General features: G+C 48.4%; 1 long non-coding RNA gene across 1 annotated transcript in view; it reads left to right on the top strand.

The window, feature by feature from the left end:
* The window catches only part of LOC146860174 (uncharacterized), a 71638-nt gene extending 54532 nt beyond the window's left edge, over positions 1 to 17106 (top strand). Inside the window, exons 4-5 of the long non-coding RNA XR_014979108.1 lie at positions 15625 to 16005; positions 16717 to 17106. This is a non-coding gene — a long non-coding RNA (uncharacterized LOC146860174). The remainder of the gene's footprint in view (positions 1 to 15624; positions 16006 to 16716) is intronic.
* Positions 17107 to 17775: the final 669 nt, after the last annotated feature.

The following is a 17775-nucleotide window of genomic DNA, read 5'->3' as shown; positions in this document are numbered from 1 at the left end:
CGGCCAATATGCCCTTACCAAATAATATTTCAGGCGAAATCCTTCTTGCTAGAAGAGTGGAATGGATAGGGAGGAACCCCAAGACCATAGCAGGAGATGTGATAATCTTAAATTTTAGGGATACCAGTGCTGTGCATTATATATGCAGCTCTAAGACCTATATACAAAATACTCAAATATCTGCAGTACATCTCTCACACTTTTATTCCGTCCCCAGTTTGGAACTACCCTGGCAATGCGTCAGACCAACAAGAAGAGGGCATTATCGTCCGCCACTCCTTGAAAATAGAGGGCTATATAGGGAATGCGGATTCACCCGTTCTTTTCCTCCCCCGATACAGTCGCACTGGAATAGATTCAGTGTGTTGGAGGAGGTGGATTGACTTATCCCAGAAGTAAAACTAAACTTCCATCCCATTGCTGAGATCTCTACCCGGGTAGAGACAAGGGTGGAGAAAATACTGCAGGAAGACTTGAGAACTACCTTATCACCTGAACAAAGACCTAAGGAAATGGCATTTAATGCCAATACCGAGGATAATATGGGTTCTGAGGATCCGAACAAACACTGTATTCATTTGGTCTCATGGAATATAGCTGGTATTAAAAATAAATTGCCTTCCCCGGAGTGGGCAGGATTTATGGCCAAATTCGACATCTGCCTTATGCAGGAGACCTGGGCACTTGAAAACAGCGCCTGTACAACCTTTGCCACTTACGACACCTTGGCATCATTTGCAGGAAAAGGTCGGCCTTCTGGTGGACTATCAATCTGGATAGCCACACACCTGGGAGTCCAGGCCACTCAAGTACCAACAAAATCCCTGGACTTCCAGTGCGTCCTTTTAAAACCCTTAGGTAATCCCCCAGTGGCAATAATAAATGTATACTCAAGACCTACCAAAAGCGGAAAAGAATCACCCGTAATTAGCGACCTGGCCTCATTTATTCTAGGGCTTGATCCCTCTTTTGCCCTAGTGATTGGAGGGGACTTTAACTGCCAGTTCAAACCGCTGGGAGAAGCCGAGTTGGGTGAACAGGACGAAGTTGATGAGCTGTGGCACATCCCTACTCTTGATATTGCACCAGTAAGAGCCTGGACACCCTTGGCACTACAAATAAAATCCTTCTCCCTTGCAATGTCTCTGCGGGCATGCAATGGTAGATTGGAATCCGATCGCCCAGCAGCTGGAACATTCAACAGATCCAACAAAGCCTCCTTCATTGACTATGTAATGATCGAGGCTAAAAACTGGGACAAGCTGCTGGATTTCAGAATCGAGAATAGACAGGACAGTGACCACAATGCACTGATCCTTACTCTGAAGCCAGGGTCTTTTGGCTTGAAAAATACTGCGATTAATCCTGCTCTAGCAATTCACCCCCTTGTACTAACCAATAACAGAAGGCGGGTGAAATGGCCCCAATTGGCACAGTCACCCCAACAACTTGCCAAAATGTATGTACTGGCCACGCCATTTATAGCTCAGATGGCCGAAGGCAAAGAGCACGCGCAAATACTGGGCACCCATAAACAACTAGTTGTGGCACTGGCGGATGTTTTCCATCCTGTAATCCGTGCTAAGAAACATATACCAAACACCCATCCTTGGTATAATACGGACTGCAGGAGATTACGCAGGGAACTTTTAATGGCAATTAAGTCAAAAAACAAGGCAGATATTAGAACCCTTAGGAAGGCATATAAGGAGGAATTACGTAGGAGCCGGCTGGATTGGGAAGAGGATATATGGGGAAAATTGAAGAATGCCCTGAACCTCAAGGACGCCAAACTTTTTTGGGCCCTAGTGAATAACACCAGGGGAAATAGTGCGGAATCTTTTCTCCCAAATATTGCGCCCGCAGTGTGGGAAGCCCATTTTGCGACCCTATACAGCTCCCCCCTTGGTGAGAGGGCACCTCATCTGGAAGGCTTCACTGGCACATTAACAAACCTGGATTGCCAGAGTGACCCCAGTACGCAAAGACCCATGATACCTGTGGAATTCCTGGACCCCGTAGATGCCAGAGTCAGGGTAGCTTCAGAAAGTATTGATAGAATATCAATCAAGGAAGTAGAGCATGCCATCGCTAGGCAGCCTCATAATAAAGCACCCGGCCTTGACAAAGTCCCTGGCGACCTCTTCCACTCCCAACCTAGGATCTGGGCACCCTATTTAGCGGCACTGTTCAATGCAGTACTCGAGGGAGCTAACATCCCAGATACATGGGCCGGGGCCGAAATTGTCCCTATATTTAAAAAAGGTTCCCCCTTGGTGCCCTCAAACTATAGACCGATAAGTCTCTTGGACACCTCACAGAAACTTATGGGTCGGATCATTTTGGACAGAATTCTAGAATGGGCAGATGAAAGCAAAATACTAACCACCCTACAGGCCGGGTTCAGAGCCGGGATCTCGACTCTGGACCAACTTTTTAGGTTGCAGGTTTTGTATTGGAAGACGGTAATACTGGAGGGTTGTAGCTTATACCTGGTATTTGTTGACCTACGGGCCGCTTTCGACCTCGTGCCCAGGGAAAAGCTATGGAGGGTATTGGAAGATCTAAAGCTCCCCCCATATTTACTAGAGCTCCTAAAGCGGTTCCATAAAGGGAACTATGCCCAGGTACGCTGTGGGAAGAATGGCGATTTATCCGACCCTTTCCCCGTCACCAGAGGAGTTCGCCAGGGCTGTGCCTTGGCACCCACACTTTTTAGTCTCTACATAAATGGCCTGGTTGGTGACCTGGACGCGGTCAGGAATAATGACGCCCCTCGCCTGTCATCTGGACGGGTGCCTGCTTTGATGTTCGCTGACGATACTTTATTATTATCGCGGACATCAACGGGCATCCAGAGGGTCCTGGATGGATTTGTAACATTCTGCGCTCTGCGTGGACTTGAAATGAACTTAGATAAGACAAAGTACATGATTTTCGGCCCACCTAAGCGCACCCGCCCCTGCCCATCTTTGAATGGCACTCCGCTCGAAAGGGTCAGAACCTTTGTTTACCTGGGTGTTACCCTGACCGAAGATTTCGGTTGGGGCCCCCAGGTGACCAAATCTGCCCTAAAGCTGATACAGGTAGCTGGTGGCATTAGCAAGTTTCACAGGAAAACGCAATTTAAACCAGTGTCTCCAGCCCTTGAAATGTATAGGGTTCAAGTAAGACCTACCGCTACATACGGCGCAGAACTCTGGGGCCACACCCGTGTATTACCCCTATCAAAGGCTGAACACACATTTGTTAGAAGCTTGCTAGGGCTCCCCCAGAGCACACCTCTCGTCCCCCTGAGGTTAGATCTAGACCTGGAACCCATTTCTGAATTTCTGTCAAACCGACCCCTCCTATACTGGAGAAGGTTATGGACAGTGCCCGAGCTCAATGACTATAGAGCTGAATTCCTGGCTATTTGGGACCAACTGAAGGCCAAAAGTATACCCTGGCTATCTCACCTTAAAGCATTAATACACCAGATAGGTTTGCCTCAACTCTGGGACTCTCCATGGGTGAGCTGCTTAGCGGTACAGAAGAAGGAGTTGCTAGTGCTACTAAAGCAGCACAGGCTAACTCTGCTGTACCGCTCACAGACTATGGGTAGGTTGACCACAGAATTTTTGCAAGTCAAGATGGCACCCAGCAGGGAGGAATTCTTAGATCAAATTCAGCCCCCGTTTGCCAAAAAACTATATACTCAGTTAAGGCACGGCTGCCTCCCAATCGGGGACTTTACTTGCAAATGGCCAGGAAGAAGTGAGGGGCTTTGTCCGGCTTGCAACACAACCAAAGAAGATTTAGCTCATATCTTATTCTTCTGCCCTGCCTATAAAGAAATTCGTAGATCATGGCTTGTACCATTATGTAGAAATCTAGGCCTAAAACAATGCGCACAAGCATGTAGGATATTGCGTTATGACACTTCGCCCCCTATCGTATTTACTGTTTCCCGTTTCTTGCACAGCATGTGGCGAAGGAGGTCCACCTTCATCAACTGAACTATTAATATGTAAATCTCAACTTTGATAACTCTGTTTAATAACTTTTTACTTGTATGTATAAATATTTATGTTTTATCCTGTATGTATATATTTTATCTGTGCTTTTATGGTCATCGACCGAAATAAAGCTATCAAAGTATAAGTATTAAAATATTCTACCTCCTAGTATCTGTGACATGTGACCCCTTTCTACACCTTGTAATCCTCATTGTTCTATTCTAAATTTCCTAGACTGATTTACACACGTATGATTTATTGTATCTGTGTAATGTGTTTGTGATGTTAAGTGATCTGATGGCCTGTACTGGTATGAGCAGCGCTATAAAACAAATTAAATGTTTGTGACAGAGGGACTATGGAGAGAGGAGGGGTACTGTTGGCCAGTGGTTGTGAGGGAAGCCTTGGAGAGCAAGGTCATTGGGCACCAGAAAAGATTGTTGCTCTGGGTGCCATCTGCTGGTCCTGCGAGAGTAAGTAATGTCGGTCACTGTGCTGTTTGAGATGTATAGTTTTGTCTAGTTGGGAAGGTGTTACTATTAGTTTTGACATACATGTATGTATGAACTTTAATAGCACATTGCTTATTTTATAATACAAGTGACAATACATGACTACATGTCGGAAAGGTTCTCCAAGCAGCTGAATGGGAGAATTTTTTCAACTCAGCTACTTTGGCCTTAACTTTGAAATTCTCATCTCAATTCCCTGCAATTCTCTCTATATTGAGTAGACCCTATAATCTGTAATATAATAAGTAGACAGAGTTAAATTATGCTACTTTGGGGCAGTGGGTGTGGTATATTGTCAAGTAAGTAATTGTTAGCTGTGCTGCAGAGTGTCCCTGGAATTTATTTTTCAAATGTTGGCAATAATGTGACTGATGAATTTCTGTGGCTTTTTGATCCACCTGGTGGAACCGCGATGCTGCGAGCTCACCCAATAGTATTGCCCAGAGAGGGGTTAGCCATCCACAGGGGTTGGGCCCCGACACTGGTCACAATTTCATTTACAAAATTTCTTCTGAAACCCCTGAAGTTAACCGTTAAATTTGCTGGTCACTTTAGTTTTCAATTGCACACATCTTTCCAAGGTTGATACTAGAGCACACTCTAGTGGCCATCTGCAGTTACTGTAGACTGATATTTATTTTTGCAGCTTTCTGTATAACGAAATTCATCCAAAAGAATACAAGCAATTTACATAAGGGCAGTTTCATACGTCTCTTTGCACTAAACCATTTTACAATAACAGTTTGCTTATCAAAAGTCGTCGTAGTAGTTTCCGTAACTGCAGTTTAAAAACAGATTAAAAACACAGACACACTTAGAAAAACATTTTGAGTTACATGTCCAAATCGGTTAGCACTCTCTTGAGGGAAAACGTTCCTCATCAAATATAGCTAAGAAAGCACGCCGCCAAATACGCGTTGAACTGCGCAGGCTAGATTTACTATCCAGGAATGCAGTAAAAGACCTGTTGCCATATGCACCTGCTACCGGGCCTGAGTGTGTCCAATGTTGACAATCGACAAGTGAACGCAATTTGACAACCTACTTTATAAATATTTTCGGGGACAGCAGTCACAGCATAAATTTGTGAGCGGTGCGAAAAGTAGACGTTAAAATAGTTTTGGCTTTTGTATAGTGAAAATGCGGTGGTGTCATGCTAGTGATGCCCATGTAAGGGTTAGAGAAAGATTACCTCGGAGGCTGTTAAAGTTGTCAGTCATCTGATAACGAAATACTGGTCCTACTCCGATTTTCCAATAAAATTTGCATCTTTGGATGGCTACATATTGAGTATATGGTCATTTTTATAAGCTTAAAATGATTAGACAGTTTAGTACCTGCTGCAAAGTGCAAAATATATGTTTAAAAATCAATCATTTTAAAATATCCAGTAGCGGCTGGCTTGTTCCGAGGATGGTAGGGTGGGGGTGAGTGTGCACAAAAAAAACATAAACTAAACTTACCTTACTTGCACATGTCTGGCTGGCCGTCCCAAGACGGCCGGCAAAATAGACTTGAGCATTTTAAAGCTCACAGCTCCCTGCTACTGCCACTGAGCAACACTGGCCCTGCCCCGTTCTGAACTTAGTTCAGGACGGGTTGCTGAAAAATACAATGTTAATAAATAAAATGTATTACCATTTTATTTTTCAGCTCTGGGGCTTGTGGGGCGACACTCCTCCACTCAAATGGAGGAGCTGCCCCTGAAAATATCACACGCCGTTTCAGACTCTCACCTGAGGTGGATACAATTAGTACCCTTTAACTAAGTAACAGTGTTGTCTCTCTCTCTCTCTCTCTCTCTCTCTCTCTCTCTCTCTCTCTCTGTCTGTCTCTCTCTCTCTCTATATATATATATATATATATATTCGGCCGTTATAGTTAGTTCAGCTAACTATAACTCACGCCCCTGCAATGCACTGCTGATGATGCCACATATTACCTCATTCATGACATGGTCAGTGATATCACTGATGACATCATTGATGACATCTCAAATAAAATCACTGATGACATCATCCAGTGAATGTGTGTTTCTATAAATTTTAAATATGTTTTATATATATGCCAAGGTGTATTGAAGAATGAGTGGGAGTATAAGTGTCTGGATGGAGGATTTAGTAAGTGCGTGACTGTATAAGTGAGTGATTAAATGTGTCTTATTGAATGCATGGGTTAGTGACTAAACGGTTTAAATGTCTGTATCAGTGTGCCTGTTGCTGTGTAAGCTGCTGAATGGGTTGGTTAGTAGCGACATGAGTGTCTATATGGGTTATTGATTGGTTGCCTGAGAATCTGTATGGGTGCCTGAGTGTTTGTGTGGGTGGGTGGGGTGTGTGTGACTTTGTGCATAGATGTGTGAGTGGGTGATTCACTGGGTGTATGGGTTCAAGAGTGTGTCTGTGAACGGCTGTATGGGTGAGTGAGTGTGCATATGGCTGTGTTGGTGAGTAATTCAGTAATTTTATTTATTTGGTTCAGACCTCAACTGAGATCAACAAATACAGATATAAAATTATTATTATTGAGTTTAAAATAATGAAAATGGTAAAACTTTTAAAACACACTATAAAAATTGAAAAGTAATAATGTTTTATCGCCTACTTATACATCATTCAATAAAGTAGAATACAATCTTAAGATTGTGATTTTTACCTTTAGAACAGCTTCAAAAAACCTTTAAAAAACTTATAGTTGGAGGAGGAGCCTAGCGCGCATCCAAGATGGTCGCGTGAGCACAGGGCTCCCCGGACCCTCGCTGCTCCTCGGAATTATCCTGATAATATCCTGATGTGGTTTATGGAATCTGGGAGATGAAGACCGGCTGAGCACGTATCTCTTTTCAGAAATTGAATCGGACCTGGGAATCCTGAGTTATCGTTGTTAGAACTTTTGGGACCCACCCGACGGAGGTGCCCGGGGCGAAGGTGAACCGTGGAGCCGTGTCGCAATTGAACAACAGCGGCTGCAGCGCGGTGCCAGGGGCCGCTAGACCACTTTCGGTTTCACTTTCGGACCTCAGGGGGCTGGCCGGTGGAGCGCTTGAGGTGGCGGGGTGTATCCTTGGCCTCTGCACAAGGCTTTGTCTCCACCTGCCACTAGAGTGCCTATCGCCTTGGGTCCCCCCGCACCGCCATATTGTGGTCTTGGGTGAGGCGCTGGTCTTCGGTGCCGGTGCCTCTGCTACTTTGATCGGCGGTCCCCCTCGGTGTCCGTGACCACATGGGGGGCAAGGGGGGCCCCGAGGGGCGTAAGACTAAGGCCTCCCTCCGTGGGGGATCGGTCCAGACCAACAACATGGACCGCTACACTCAGGGCAGAGGCTCCCCTGGAGCGGCCGGTCCCCCCCCGGACGCCACCGGTGGTGGCACGTCCGTCTCTTCGGAACTTTCCCTACAGGATATCATGGGCGCCATTGATGGCATCAGGGAAACCATCGCCACGCAATACGAGGCCCTGGCCCGTAAAATCGACACGGTGGTAATTGATGTCACCTTAATACGGGCGGATCTCTCCAAAACAAACGAGAGGGTTCAGGCTCTCGATGCGCGGACCTCCACCCTTGGGGCGGATGTGTCGGGCCTGCAGGCCGCGCTTGGTGACATCAAGGTGGTCAACGATCAGATGGCCCGGCGGCTGGAGGACTTCGAGGGACGGGCCCGACGCAACAACATCCGTGTCATAGGCGTACCGGAGTCCTCCGACGACCGCCCGGTTGACCTCCTGGTCGAGGAGCTCATCCTCCAACAGTTGACCCCTGCTGGCTTGAGTAAGTTCTTTGCCGTGGAGCGGGCCCATCGAGTTCCGGGCGGTCGACCACGGCCGGGGGCCCCCCCGAGGCCTATCGTGGCCAAGCTGTTTTACTACAGAGACCGGGACTCGATTCTGCAGGCCTCACGTGTCCATGGCCCGGTTCGACATGAGAACTCATCCATTAACTTTTATCCGGACTTTACCCAACTTGTACAGAAACAGCGGATGGGATTCCAGGGAGTGAAACGTCGTCTTCGTGAACTGGGCCTAAAGTACTCTATGCTCTACCCTGCAAAACTCCGAGTGGAACATGAGGATCGGACTGCCTTTTTTGACTCTCCTGTGGCCGTGAGTGACTGGCTGGACTCGCTGCCAGACAGAGGTGGCCGTCCCGGGCCCTCTGCAGGTGCCAACGGTGACGGGTCCCCTTTGGAGTGACTTTTGGTCCTTGATTTTGCCATTTTGCACTGTTCAGCTGGGTTGTACTTCTTTGGTTCATTGTGTCTTGCTAGGACCTGTGTGGGGGGCGGGCGGGGTCGGGTCCCTTTCCTCCTCCGGGGTCTTTTCGTAGAATGGGGTTAGTTGGGCGACAGGCACACTGCAAGTTGGGGGGGTTTTTTGGCCCGCAGGGGTGCAGGGTGGGGGGAGTTGGATGTTGGGGGGGTGGGGGGAAGGAGGGGTTGTTTTGTTGTGTGTTTTTTGTTTGCAGGGCGAGGTATTGATTTTTGTCCACCATCGGGAACTGTGCTGCTTACTGGGGGACCTTTGATTTATTGGAGGGGATGGGGGGGGACGGGTTGAAGCTGATGTCATGGAACGTCAATGGGTTGGGGGACCGTATCAAACGGGGTGTAGTACTGCAGTATTTGCGTCGCCTGACTCCTGATGTGGTGTTTATCCAGGAGACGCATCTGGTTGGTAATGTCTGCCATGCAATGAATAGGGGGGGATACCGCCTCGTGGCTCATTCTGGTTTCACAACTGGCTCCAGGGGGGTGGGCATTCTCCTGCGATCCTCACTTCCGTTGGAGATCACCAGGGTAGTCTCAGATGACAGAGGGCGTTATGTGTGTCTGACTGGGAGGTGGGAGGGGCATCCCCTTGCCCTGGTCTCAGTTTACGTCCCCCCGGGCCTCCAGAACTCCACCTTCGCGGACTTGGGTCGAATGCTGCTTGAACTTCCGGACAGTCTTTTTCTTATGGGCGGGGACTTTAATTCGGTGGTCTCGGGTGACCTGGATCGTCACCCACCCAGGGCCCTCCCCGCTGCCCAGGCATGGCTAGGTGGTCTGTTGGAGACCTTCGGCCTGGTGGATAGTTGGCGATTAATGCATCCGACCCAATGTCAGTACACCTTTCACTCTGGGGCACATGGGAGTCTTTCTAGGTTAGACTATTTCCTTATGCCCGCGGCGCAGACTGGTCGAATTCGAGAGGTCAGGCACCTGGCGAGGGGTATCTCCGATCATTCCCCGCTGTGGCTGCTCTTTGACACCGAGTCACGGTCTGCGGGGCGGATCGCTCCCATTAACCCGTGGTACCTGCGAGACCCTACGACTCGCGATAGCCTGGTAAAGGCTATGGACCAATACTTCCTTGAAAACGAGGGGTCGGTGTTGTCTGCAATGTCCCTGTGGGAAGCCTTTAAAACCGTAATCCGCGGACACGCCCTCTCCCAGATAGTGGTGGCTAAGAAGCTCAAGAGTGAGGCAGTGGTGAAGCTGGAGACTGACATCTCGGGGCTGGAGTCGGCCTTGGAGGAGGGTGTCACTCCGGACGGGCTCCATGCCCTCAGCCTGAAATAGTTTGAATACAGGTCTCTTGTCACTGACGCTGCCAAAACTATGTATAGGGAGCAGCAGGGTCGATTGTATGATGCCGGGGACAAGGCGGGTAAGTTGATTGCGTGGCTGGACAAGAAGGAGAGAGTGAATCGTGTGGTCCCGGAGCTGCGTGTCTCGGATGGAGTGTGTGTGACTGAGCCTGGTGAGATTGTGGAATGTTTCGCCGACCACCTCCGGGCCGTGTACTCCCCGGTGACTGATAGGGATGAGGAAGACTCTTGCCTTCTACTGAGGGATATTGCTTTGCCCGGCCTGTCCGTCGAGGACCGTGAGCAGCTGGACGCCCCCTTGTCGGTAGATGAGATAGCAACTGCGATTCGATCCCTTCGCTCGGGCAAGGCTATGGGTCCCAACGGTCTACCTATCGAATTATATAAGTTGCGCCCGGATAAACTAGCGCCCTTCCTCCGTCGTATGTTTCAGGAGTCCCTTGAAGCTGGTTCCCTTCCTGTCGACCAGCGACTGGCCACGATAGTCGTGATCCCCAAGGAAGGTAAGCCGCGGGACCGCTGTGCCTCCTACAGGCCTATCTCACTGCTAAACGCAGAGCCTAAAATCCTGGCTAAAGTCCTCACCAATCGTTTGTTGAGCGTCATCTGCGATCTGATTCATCCTGATCAATGCGGCTTCATCCCGCATCGCAACACCGCCCTCAACTTGCGGCGTCTTCATGGCGCCCTCGCCAGGGCGGAGTACCTCTCCGAACCGGCCGTGCTGGTTTCTTTAGACGCCACGATGGCCTTCGATACCATCGAGTGGCCGTTCCTCTGGGCTGTCTTGACCAAATTCGGCTTTGGGGAGGGATTTCTTGGCTGGGTGAAGCTTCTCTACACGGGACCCATGGCTCAGGTGGTGGTTAATGGGCGGGTCTCTCGGCCCTTCGCGCTCAGTCGGGGTACGAGGCAGGGGTGCCCGTTGTCCCCTCTGCTCTTTGCTCTCGCCCTGGAGCCACTCGCTGCTTGGCTCCGCTGGGAGCCCTCGATCAGGGGGATCCGGTGGGCCCCGGGCTTCGAGGATCGGGTCTCGTTATATGCTGACGATATTCTCCTGTATCTTACCTCGCCGCGGCAGTCGCTTAACGTTCTCTTTGATGTTCTGACTTCCTATGGGAGAAATTCGGGTCTCACGATTAACTGGTCTAAATCCTGTGTCTATCCTATCTCCGGTGGCCCTCCTCTCTTGCCGCCTCGGCTTCCGATCCAAGTATCTCTGGCCGGCTTTAAATACCTGGGGATATACGTCTCGTTGGACCCGGTGGCTCGCTATGAGCAAAATCTCCTGCTTCCACTTCGGCGTTTGAGGGAAGACACGGCTCGGTGGTGTAGGCTGCCCTTGTCCCCGCTGGGTCGGGCAGCACTGTTTAAAATGATGTCCCTTCCCAGATTCCTCTATGCACTTCAGAACTCCTTCGATGTCATTCCAGTGGCCTACTTTCGGGAGGTGGAGAGCCTGCAGAGGAGACTGGTGTGGGACGGACGGGCGCGTATCGCCCTGGCCAAGCTTACTCTCCCCTGGTACGACGGGGGCATCGCGCTTCCCGACATTCGCAGGTATTATTGGGCCTCGCAGTTATCGGCCATTAACCATGCCACGTATGCGCCTGGCTTGAATCCGGCGTATGAGATGGATAAATTCTTGCTCCCCGGCGGGAATTATAACAGGGCGCTTTACTCCCGCTCGGCTGGACGGACCCTGACGGGCCCTACTAAGATTGCGGTGCGGATCTGGAAGGCGGCCAATGTAGCCATGGGCTGGAGTGAGCGACTAACATGTGCTACTCCTTTATTTGCCTCCGACCGACTGGGAAGCCTCTGGACGACGAAAGGGTTTGACCGTTGGGACACGATTGGTATTAGTAGAGTGGGGGACCTATGGAGGAAGGGCGCGGTTAAGACCTTCGCGGCGCTCCAGAGCGAATACGAACTCACGGACAGGGAGTTCTTCCGATATGCCCAGGTTCGGCACGCCCTGCTCTCCGTCTTTGGGGAGGGGACTAAGATCCCTGCCTCTTCGCCCCTCGAGGACCGCATACTCGATGGTCATGTCCCCGACAGTACTATCTCTTTAATCTATAAAAAACTTATTAATAATCGGGCTGACCTATTGGTGCACCTTCGGGAGACGTGGACGGGGGATGGGGTGGAATTAGACGACGAGGACTGGCAGTCCGCACTGTCGTCCCCTAAGGAAGTAGCCATTCCAGCCCGTCTCCGCCTGGTCCAGTTAAAGATTCTCCACCGGGTGTACGTGACGGGTCCCCGTTTGGTCTCGATGGGATTCTCGGAAGATGGGCTTTGTAAGCGGGGATGTGGGCTCAGTGCCACCTTTCTCCATATCCTTTGGGAGTGCCGCGAGGTGGCGGAATACTGGCGTCGGGTTCATGGGGTCATGGGACAAGTCACCGGAGTTGCGCTGCTTCCGGAGGTGCGTCGCTGTGTCCTGAATGTGTGGGAGCCCAATGATTATAACGCGGCTCAGACTCGGTGGGCGGCCCTGGGGAACATGATTGCCAAGAGGGATATAGCGCAGCTTTGGGGCTCCCAGCGGCCTCCCACCGTGTCAGTATGGAAGGAGAACATGGACTGGTGTATGTTCAGGGAGAAGACTGTGTATGTGGCCCGTGGTAAACCCGGGGCATGGGGTAGAATTTGGGGGCAATGGAACGCGTATCGTGGGGGTATCTGTACTCCCCCCCTTGTGGACACCGATATTGCCTTGTCCCCCTGACCCTTGATAGTTCCTTGCAACTTGTTGTAATAATCGAATATAGATGTTCCTCTCCCGTTACCCCCCCCGATCTTTCAGTACTCCTTCCTCTTGATAGCTAATTGAAGGTCCGAAGTAGAGTCCCCCGGATGTAGCCTGACCCACGTTTTTTTTTTTTTTTGCCCTTATGCCTCGCCTTTTGTTTTTTAGTTGTTATTTATGTTAAATTTATGTCTCCTGCCTCCTTCGAACTATCCGGAGCCATTTACGGGGCTGGGCCCCAGGAGTCGCCTACTGCCTTAACTAATGTACGATCCTTTCTGAATCTAGCGGCCGGCCCTGGTGGTTGTAGGCCCATGCTTGTAACTGACTTATTGTTTAATAAAAATTTATAAAAAAAATAAATAAAAAAAAAAACTTATAGTTATGACATACAGTTTCATTGCCAGGAGAGTTACACAACATAAATAAATCTTTTGCCAAGATAGCATTATACTTTAGTTGAATTGGAGTTATATAACGTCGACGAGCCTCTACTATACTCGCATTAGGACAGATTAATAAAACATGAAACTAATCTTGTCGGCCACCTTTGCACAATTCACAAATGCCTTTGGAGTTATTTGTGCCGTCCCAGCTAGCTAAGAATGTTGCTAATGAGAGTATACCCAAACGTAGGAGCAGAATACAGCGCCTTACCCCGTGCTCGAGTTGGAATCGTAAATAGGGAGCATAGGTCTTAAATTCTATGTTTTCTGCAAACGCTTTATAATGCTTCATTTGAATGCAATGCTCTTTATCCATTTCATAGCTAATTCTAGGGGCCAAATGTTTTAAAAACATTTTCAAGAGCGCTGGAGACCACTCCTGTAAAAGTGCAACAGTGCATTGTGAAACCTCAAAGGCTTTTAACATATTCCTATTAAATGTATACCCAGACGCTTCTACTCTAAAGGTCTCCAGTTTTAACAGATGCCTTAATGTGTCTGGCGCTGCATGTAATAGGTTGTACGCCCACCTAATGATATTGGAAATTACTCAAGCAAAAATTCCCGTTATAGATAGCTCGAGACGAAGAGCTTGGACTGGTACCGACTGCGACACTTTGACCAATTTTCGAAGTATGGTTCCCTCCTTTACTTTTATAGATTGTCATGTTTTAATTTGTGTGTATTCCATGGTATATGATAGAATCTGAGGAATTTTCATGCCGTAAACCTCCAGCATTGGTATAAAATGTCTATTTCCCGTAGAGTGATACAGTCTCTGTAGAGCCCCAACATGGGATTCTGCCTTCCGGCTTAAGTGTTGGAAGTGGGCTGCATCTTGTAAATTGTAAGTGAAAATACGCCCCAAATTGATATACTCTTTCACTGTCTTGATTGGTTCACCTCCTAATGACCATATATAGGGTAAAGGTTTCCTTCTGCCACTGAAAGGGAGTGCTTTAGTTTTAGTGATATTTGGCACCAGAACATTTTCAGTTGCGTATTGATTTAGTTCATTTAGGTTTCATCGCAGGCCTATCGGGGTACGATCAATTATAACAATATCATCGGCATACATTAAACAGTGTATGTCAACTTGTGCTAATTTCGGAGGGTAATTTTTGATTTGGGAGACGCCCCGGAAAATCGCTAATACATATACAGGCACATGCATCAAACCTTTTTGCGATCGCAAAGGGTGCGAATCGCAAAAATAGGCCGTTTGCGATCGCAAAAGTCAGTGTTGAAATGCATCAACTGTATATTTGCGAAAATCCATTTTTTCGCAAATATAAGGAATCGCAAAACATTCTGCGAATCAAATAGCGAATCGGTATTAGCGTGTCCCAATTACCGAATCGCAAACAACGAATCGCAAAATGTATGCATGACAAATCGCAAATAGCGATTTCCATGAAAATCGCAAATTAGCGATCGCTAAATTAGAAGGATCACAACCAGGTGGTAATCATGAGTGCAAATCACAGACAGGTGAAAACCAACTGAAACCCATTTAAACACACCCAGAATGAGCCAGCACTGTTCACAATGGCAGGGATTTACCTGATGGCGAGGAGGATGAGGCTGCAGGCTGCCGCACAGAGACGGAGGCGAATGAATGAGCGCATCTTCAGAGTCCGCATAACTTTGCTAGGCCAGCAAGAGGATGAGATATACGACAAGTATAGGCTCAATGCAGCAATGATCCATGACCTAATCAATGAATTGGACCCCATAATGCAACGACAGACACGTAGGACCAATGCCATCCCAACGCATGTGCAGGTCCTATGTTGCCTACACCTTCTGGCGTCAGGCAGTTTTCAGGGGGTCATTGCTGTTGCGGGAGGTGTGTCACAAAGCGCACTTTCAAGAATATTGAAAGCATTCCTTGATGCCATGATGGCCGTGATCGGGTCTCATATCAAGTTCCCTACCACCGCGCTTGACCTTGCAAAAACCAAACAGGAGTTCTACCAGATAGCTCGTTTCCCACATGTTTTGGGTTGTATTGATTGCACGCACGTTGCAATATGTCCCCCTGCAACACAGGAATATATATATAGAAATAGGAAATCTTACCATTCCCTCAATATTCAGGTTGTTTGCAATGCCAAAAACATTATCACTGACATTGTTGCGCAATTTCCAGGGAGTGCACATGACTCTTATATCTTCAGGCAAAGTGGCATACACACCCGTCTTGTCAGGGGAGAATTTGGAGAGGGACATCTGCTTGGTAAATATGTGTTATAGTTTATCACTGTCATTGTACGTATGTCAATGTGAAGCTGCCACTGACTCTTTGCTCCATTACATGTAGGTGACAGCGCATACGCCTTGCGTAATTACCTAATGACGCCTTACCTCAATCCCACAACTGCCAATCAACAGAGGTACAATGCAGCACATATTTCGACAAGGAACATCATAGAGCGCACATTTGGGCTGTTGAAGAGCCGATTCAGATGTCTACATAAGACCGGTGGAGCACTGAAGTACAACCCTGAACAATGCTGCAAGATAGTAGCGGCATGTGCCATGCTGCACAACATAGCGACAAGGGGAGGAATGGACATCGAGGTGTCTGACAGCGATTCGGAGGATGGGAACCAGCAAGTGCCACAACACCATGCAGCACAAGGGGCAGGCGCAGCAGAAGGGCGTAGGAGAAGATTTGACATCACACAAAATTATTTCTGAGGTGAGTAATGATGACACAGAAACTGACTATTGCTATCAGAGTATTCTTTAATTAAATAAAATTGCCATGAGTGTTCAAGCACACTTGTAATCTGACCAGTGCAATGGACATAAGTGGTTTGCAAATGTCAATTCACTTGTCACTCTGTGAAAAGTCAAATCCAAATAAATGGTTACGTCACCATAGTGGAATGCACTTGTACATGCCAGTCTAGCGCTTTTTCCCACGAACACCCAGACGCCTGTCAGACCCAGCATTGTCATCCGTTATGTTGGAAGCGGCGGGGGTACTGCTGCGTGTGTTGCGTCTTCCTGCAGTGCGGACTGGAACTGCCACACTACTTAGGCTTGAGCCACCCTCACTACCCTCTTCGGGCGTGGAATTGTTGGCCGCAATTGTGGAAGCATTTAGCAAATCAACTGCATTGGTGACCTGGTCCAGTGCTTTAGCCACATCGCCGCTCCAATGGCACATTTCAGTTTGCATGGTCACAGACCTACGTGCCAGCAGTGCAGTTGTCGTGGCCAATCTATTGTTTGATTTAGCAAACATTTTCAATTGCAGCATTAGTTGACGATGCTGTCTCTTCTGGGATACATTTCCCTCATGCATCACCTTGCTCAGTTGCTGCACACTTTCTGACAGTACTGCTATGTTGCTAGCCATCTTGCCAACTTGCAATTGTACTAATCGTGTGTTTTTTGTCTGCAGGCGCTGCATACGGAGCATCTGTCCCTCAAGACCACCCCAGACATCACTTGGTTGCTCCTCCTGCTGTGTCCTGAGTGCTCTTCCTCTCCTACGCCGGGCTCTGTGATTAGTTCTGGGGACCTGTGGTTGTGTTTGTGTGATGGAAGTTGTCTGGCCATGGCTGCCACCTGGTGTTGCATCAGCCTCATCATCTTCACACTCCATGGTGACTAGGGATGGAACAGTAGCCCTGCGTGACTTTGTTGGACGTGAGGGATTTATTTGCACCACAGGTGTGTCCATCTGTTCACCTGCGCTGGTGTCCTGCATGTCTGGGGAATCGCTATCCACATCTTCTACACGTTGTGCATCTGTGAGGTGAAACAGTGCAACACTGTATTATTTCATGTCTGTGATATTAATTGTACAGTAATAAATTTCTGCCTTTGTAAATGATTTTATACTCTATTAAGCTTTTTTGGGTTGTTACTCTGAGATTTGACATTTTAACTGCTTGACCTGACTACATCTCCCATAATGCCCCTCACCTACTGAATGCATTGTGTACTGGATGTTCAGGGTCTGCACTTGGGCTGTGCTGTGGTCGAGTTCTACCTTTACATTTTGTAACACTAAGAAAACATACATTCATCTTACCTTCAGATGTGTTTGCTGCTCCGGACGTGTCCAGCTGGGTCACACCAACAACAGCTTCTGGCTGGATGGTGGATTCAATCAAGTCCTCCATGGGAGTGTTCCCAGTGTCTGTTGGTGTTCCCCCTCCTGTCTTCTTTGCCTCCTTCAGGCGGTCAGCTATGCGCACCTTAGCCCGACTGCGCAAGTCGTACCATCGTTTTTTGAGTTCTTCAATGGTGCGGTGTGTCACCCCAATGGCATTGACCCTGTTTTGGATCCGGAGCCAGATTTTCCTTTTCTCCTGCTCTGCCACTTTCAATGATGCCTTTCCAAACAGCTTGTCATGGCTGTGGACTACTCCCTCAATGAGGGTGTCAATTTCTTTTTCTGCAAATTTAATTTTGCGTTTCCTGCCTGTTTGGCTCTCCTCTGCTGTTTGTGAGG

The sequence above is a fragment of the Triturus cristatus genome, chromosome 3_1, assembly GCF_964204655.1.
Source record: "Triturus cristatus chromosome 3_1, aTriCri1.1, whole genome shotgun sequence".
Classification (NCBI taxonomy): Eukaryota; Metazoa; Chordata; class Amphibia; order Caudata; family Salamandridae; genus Triturus; species Triturus cristatus.
Note: the sequence above shows the minus strand (reverse complement) of the source record. Positions and strands in the feature narration are given on the sequence as shown.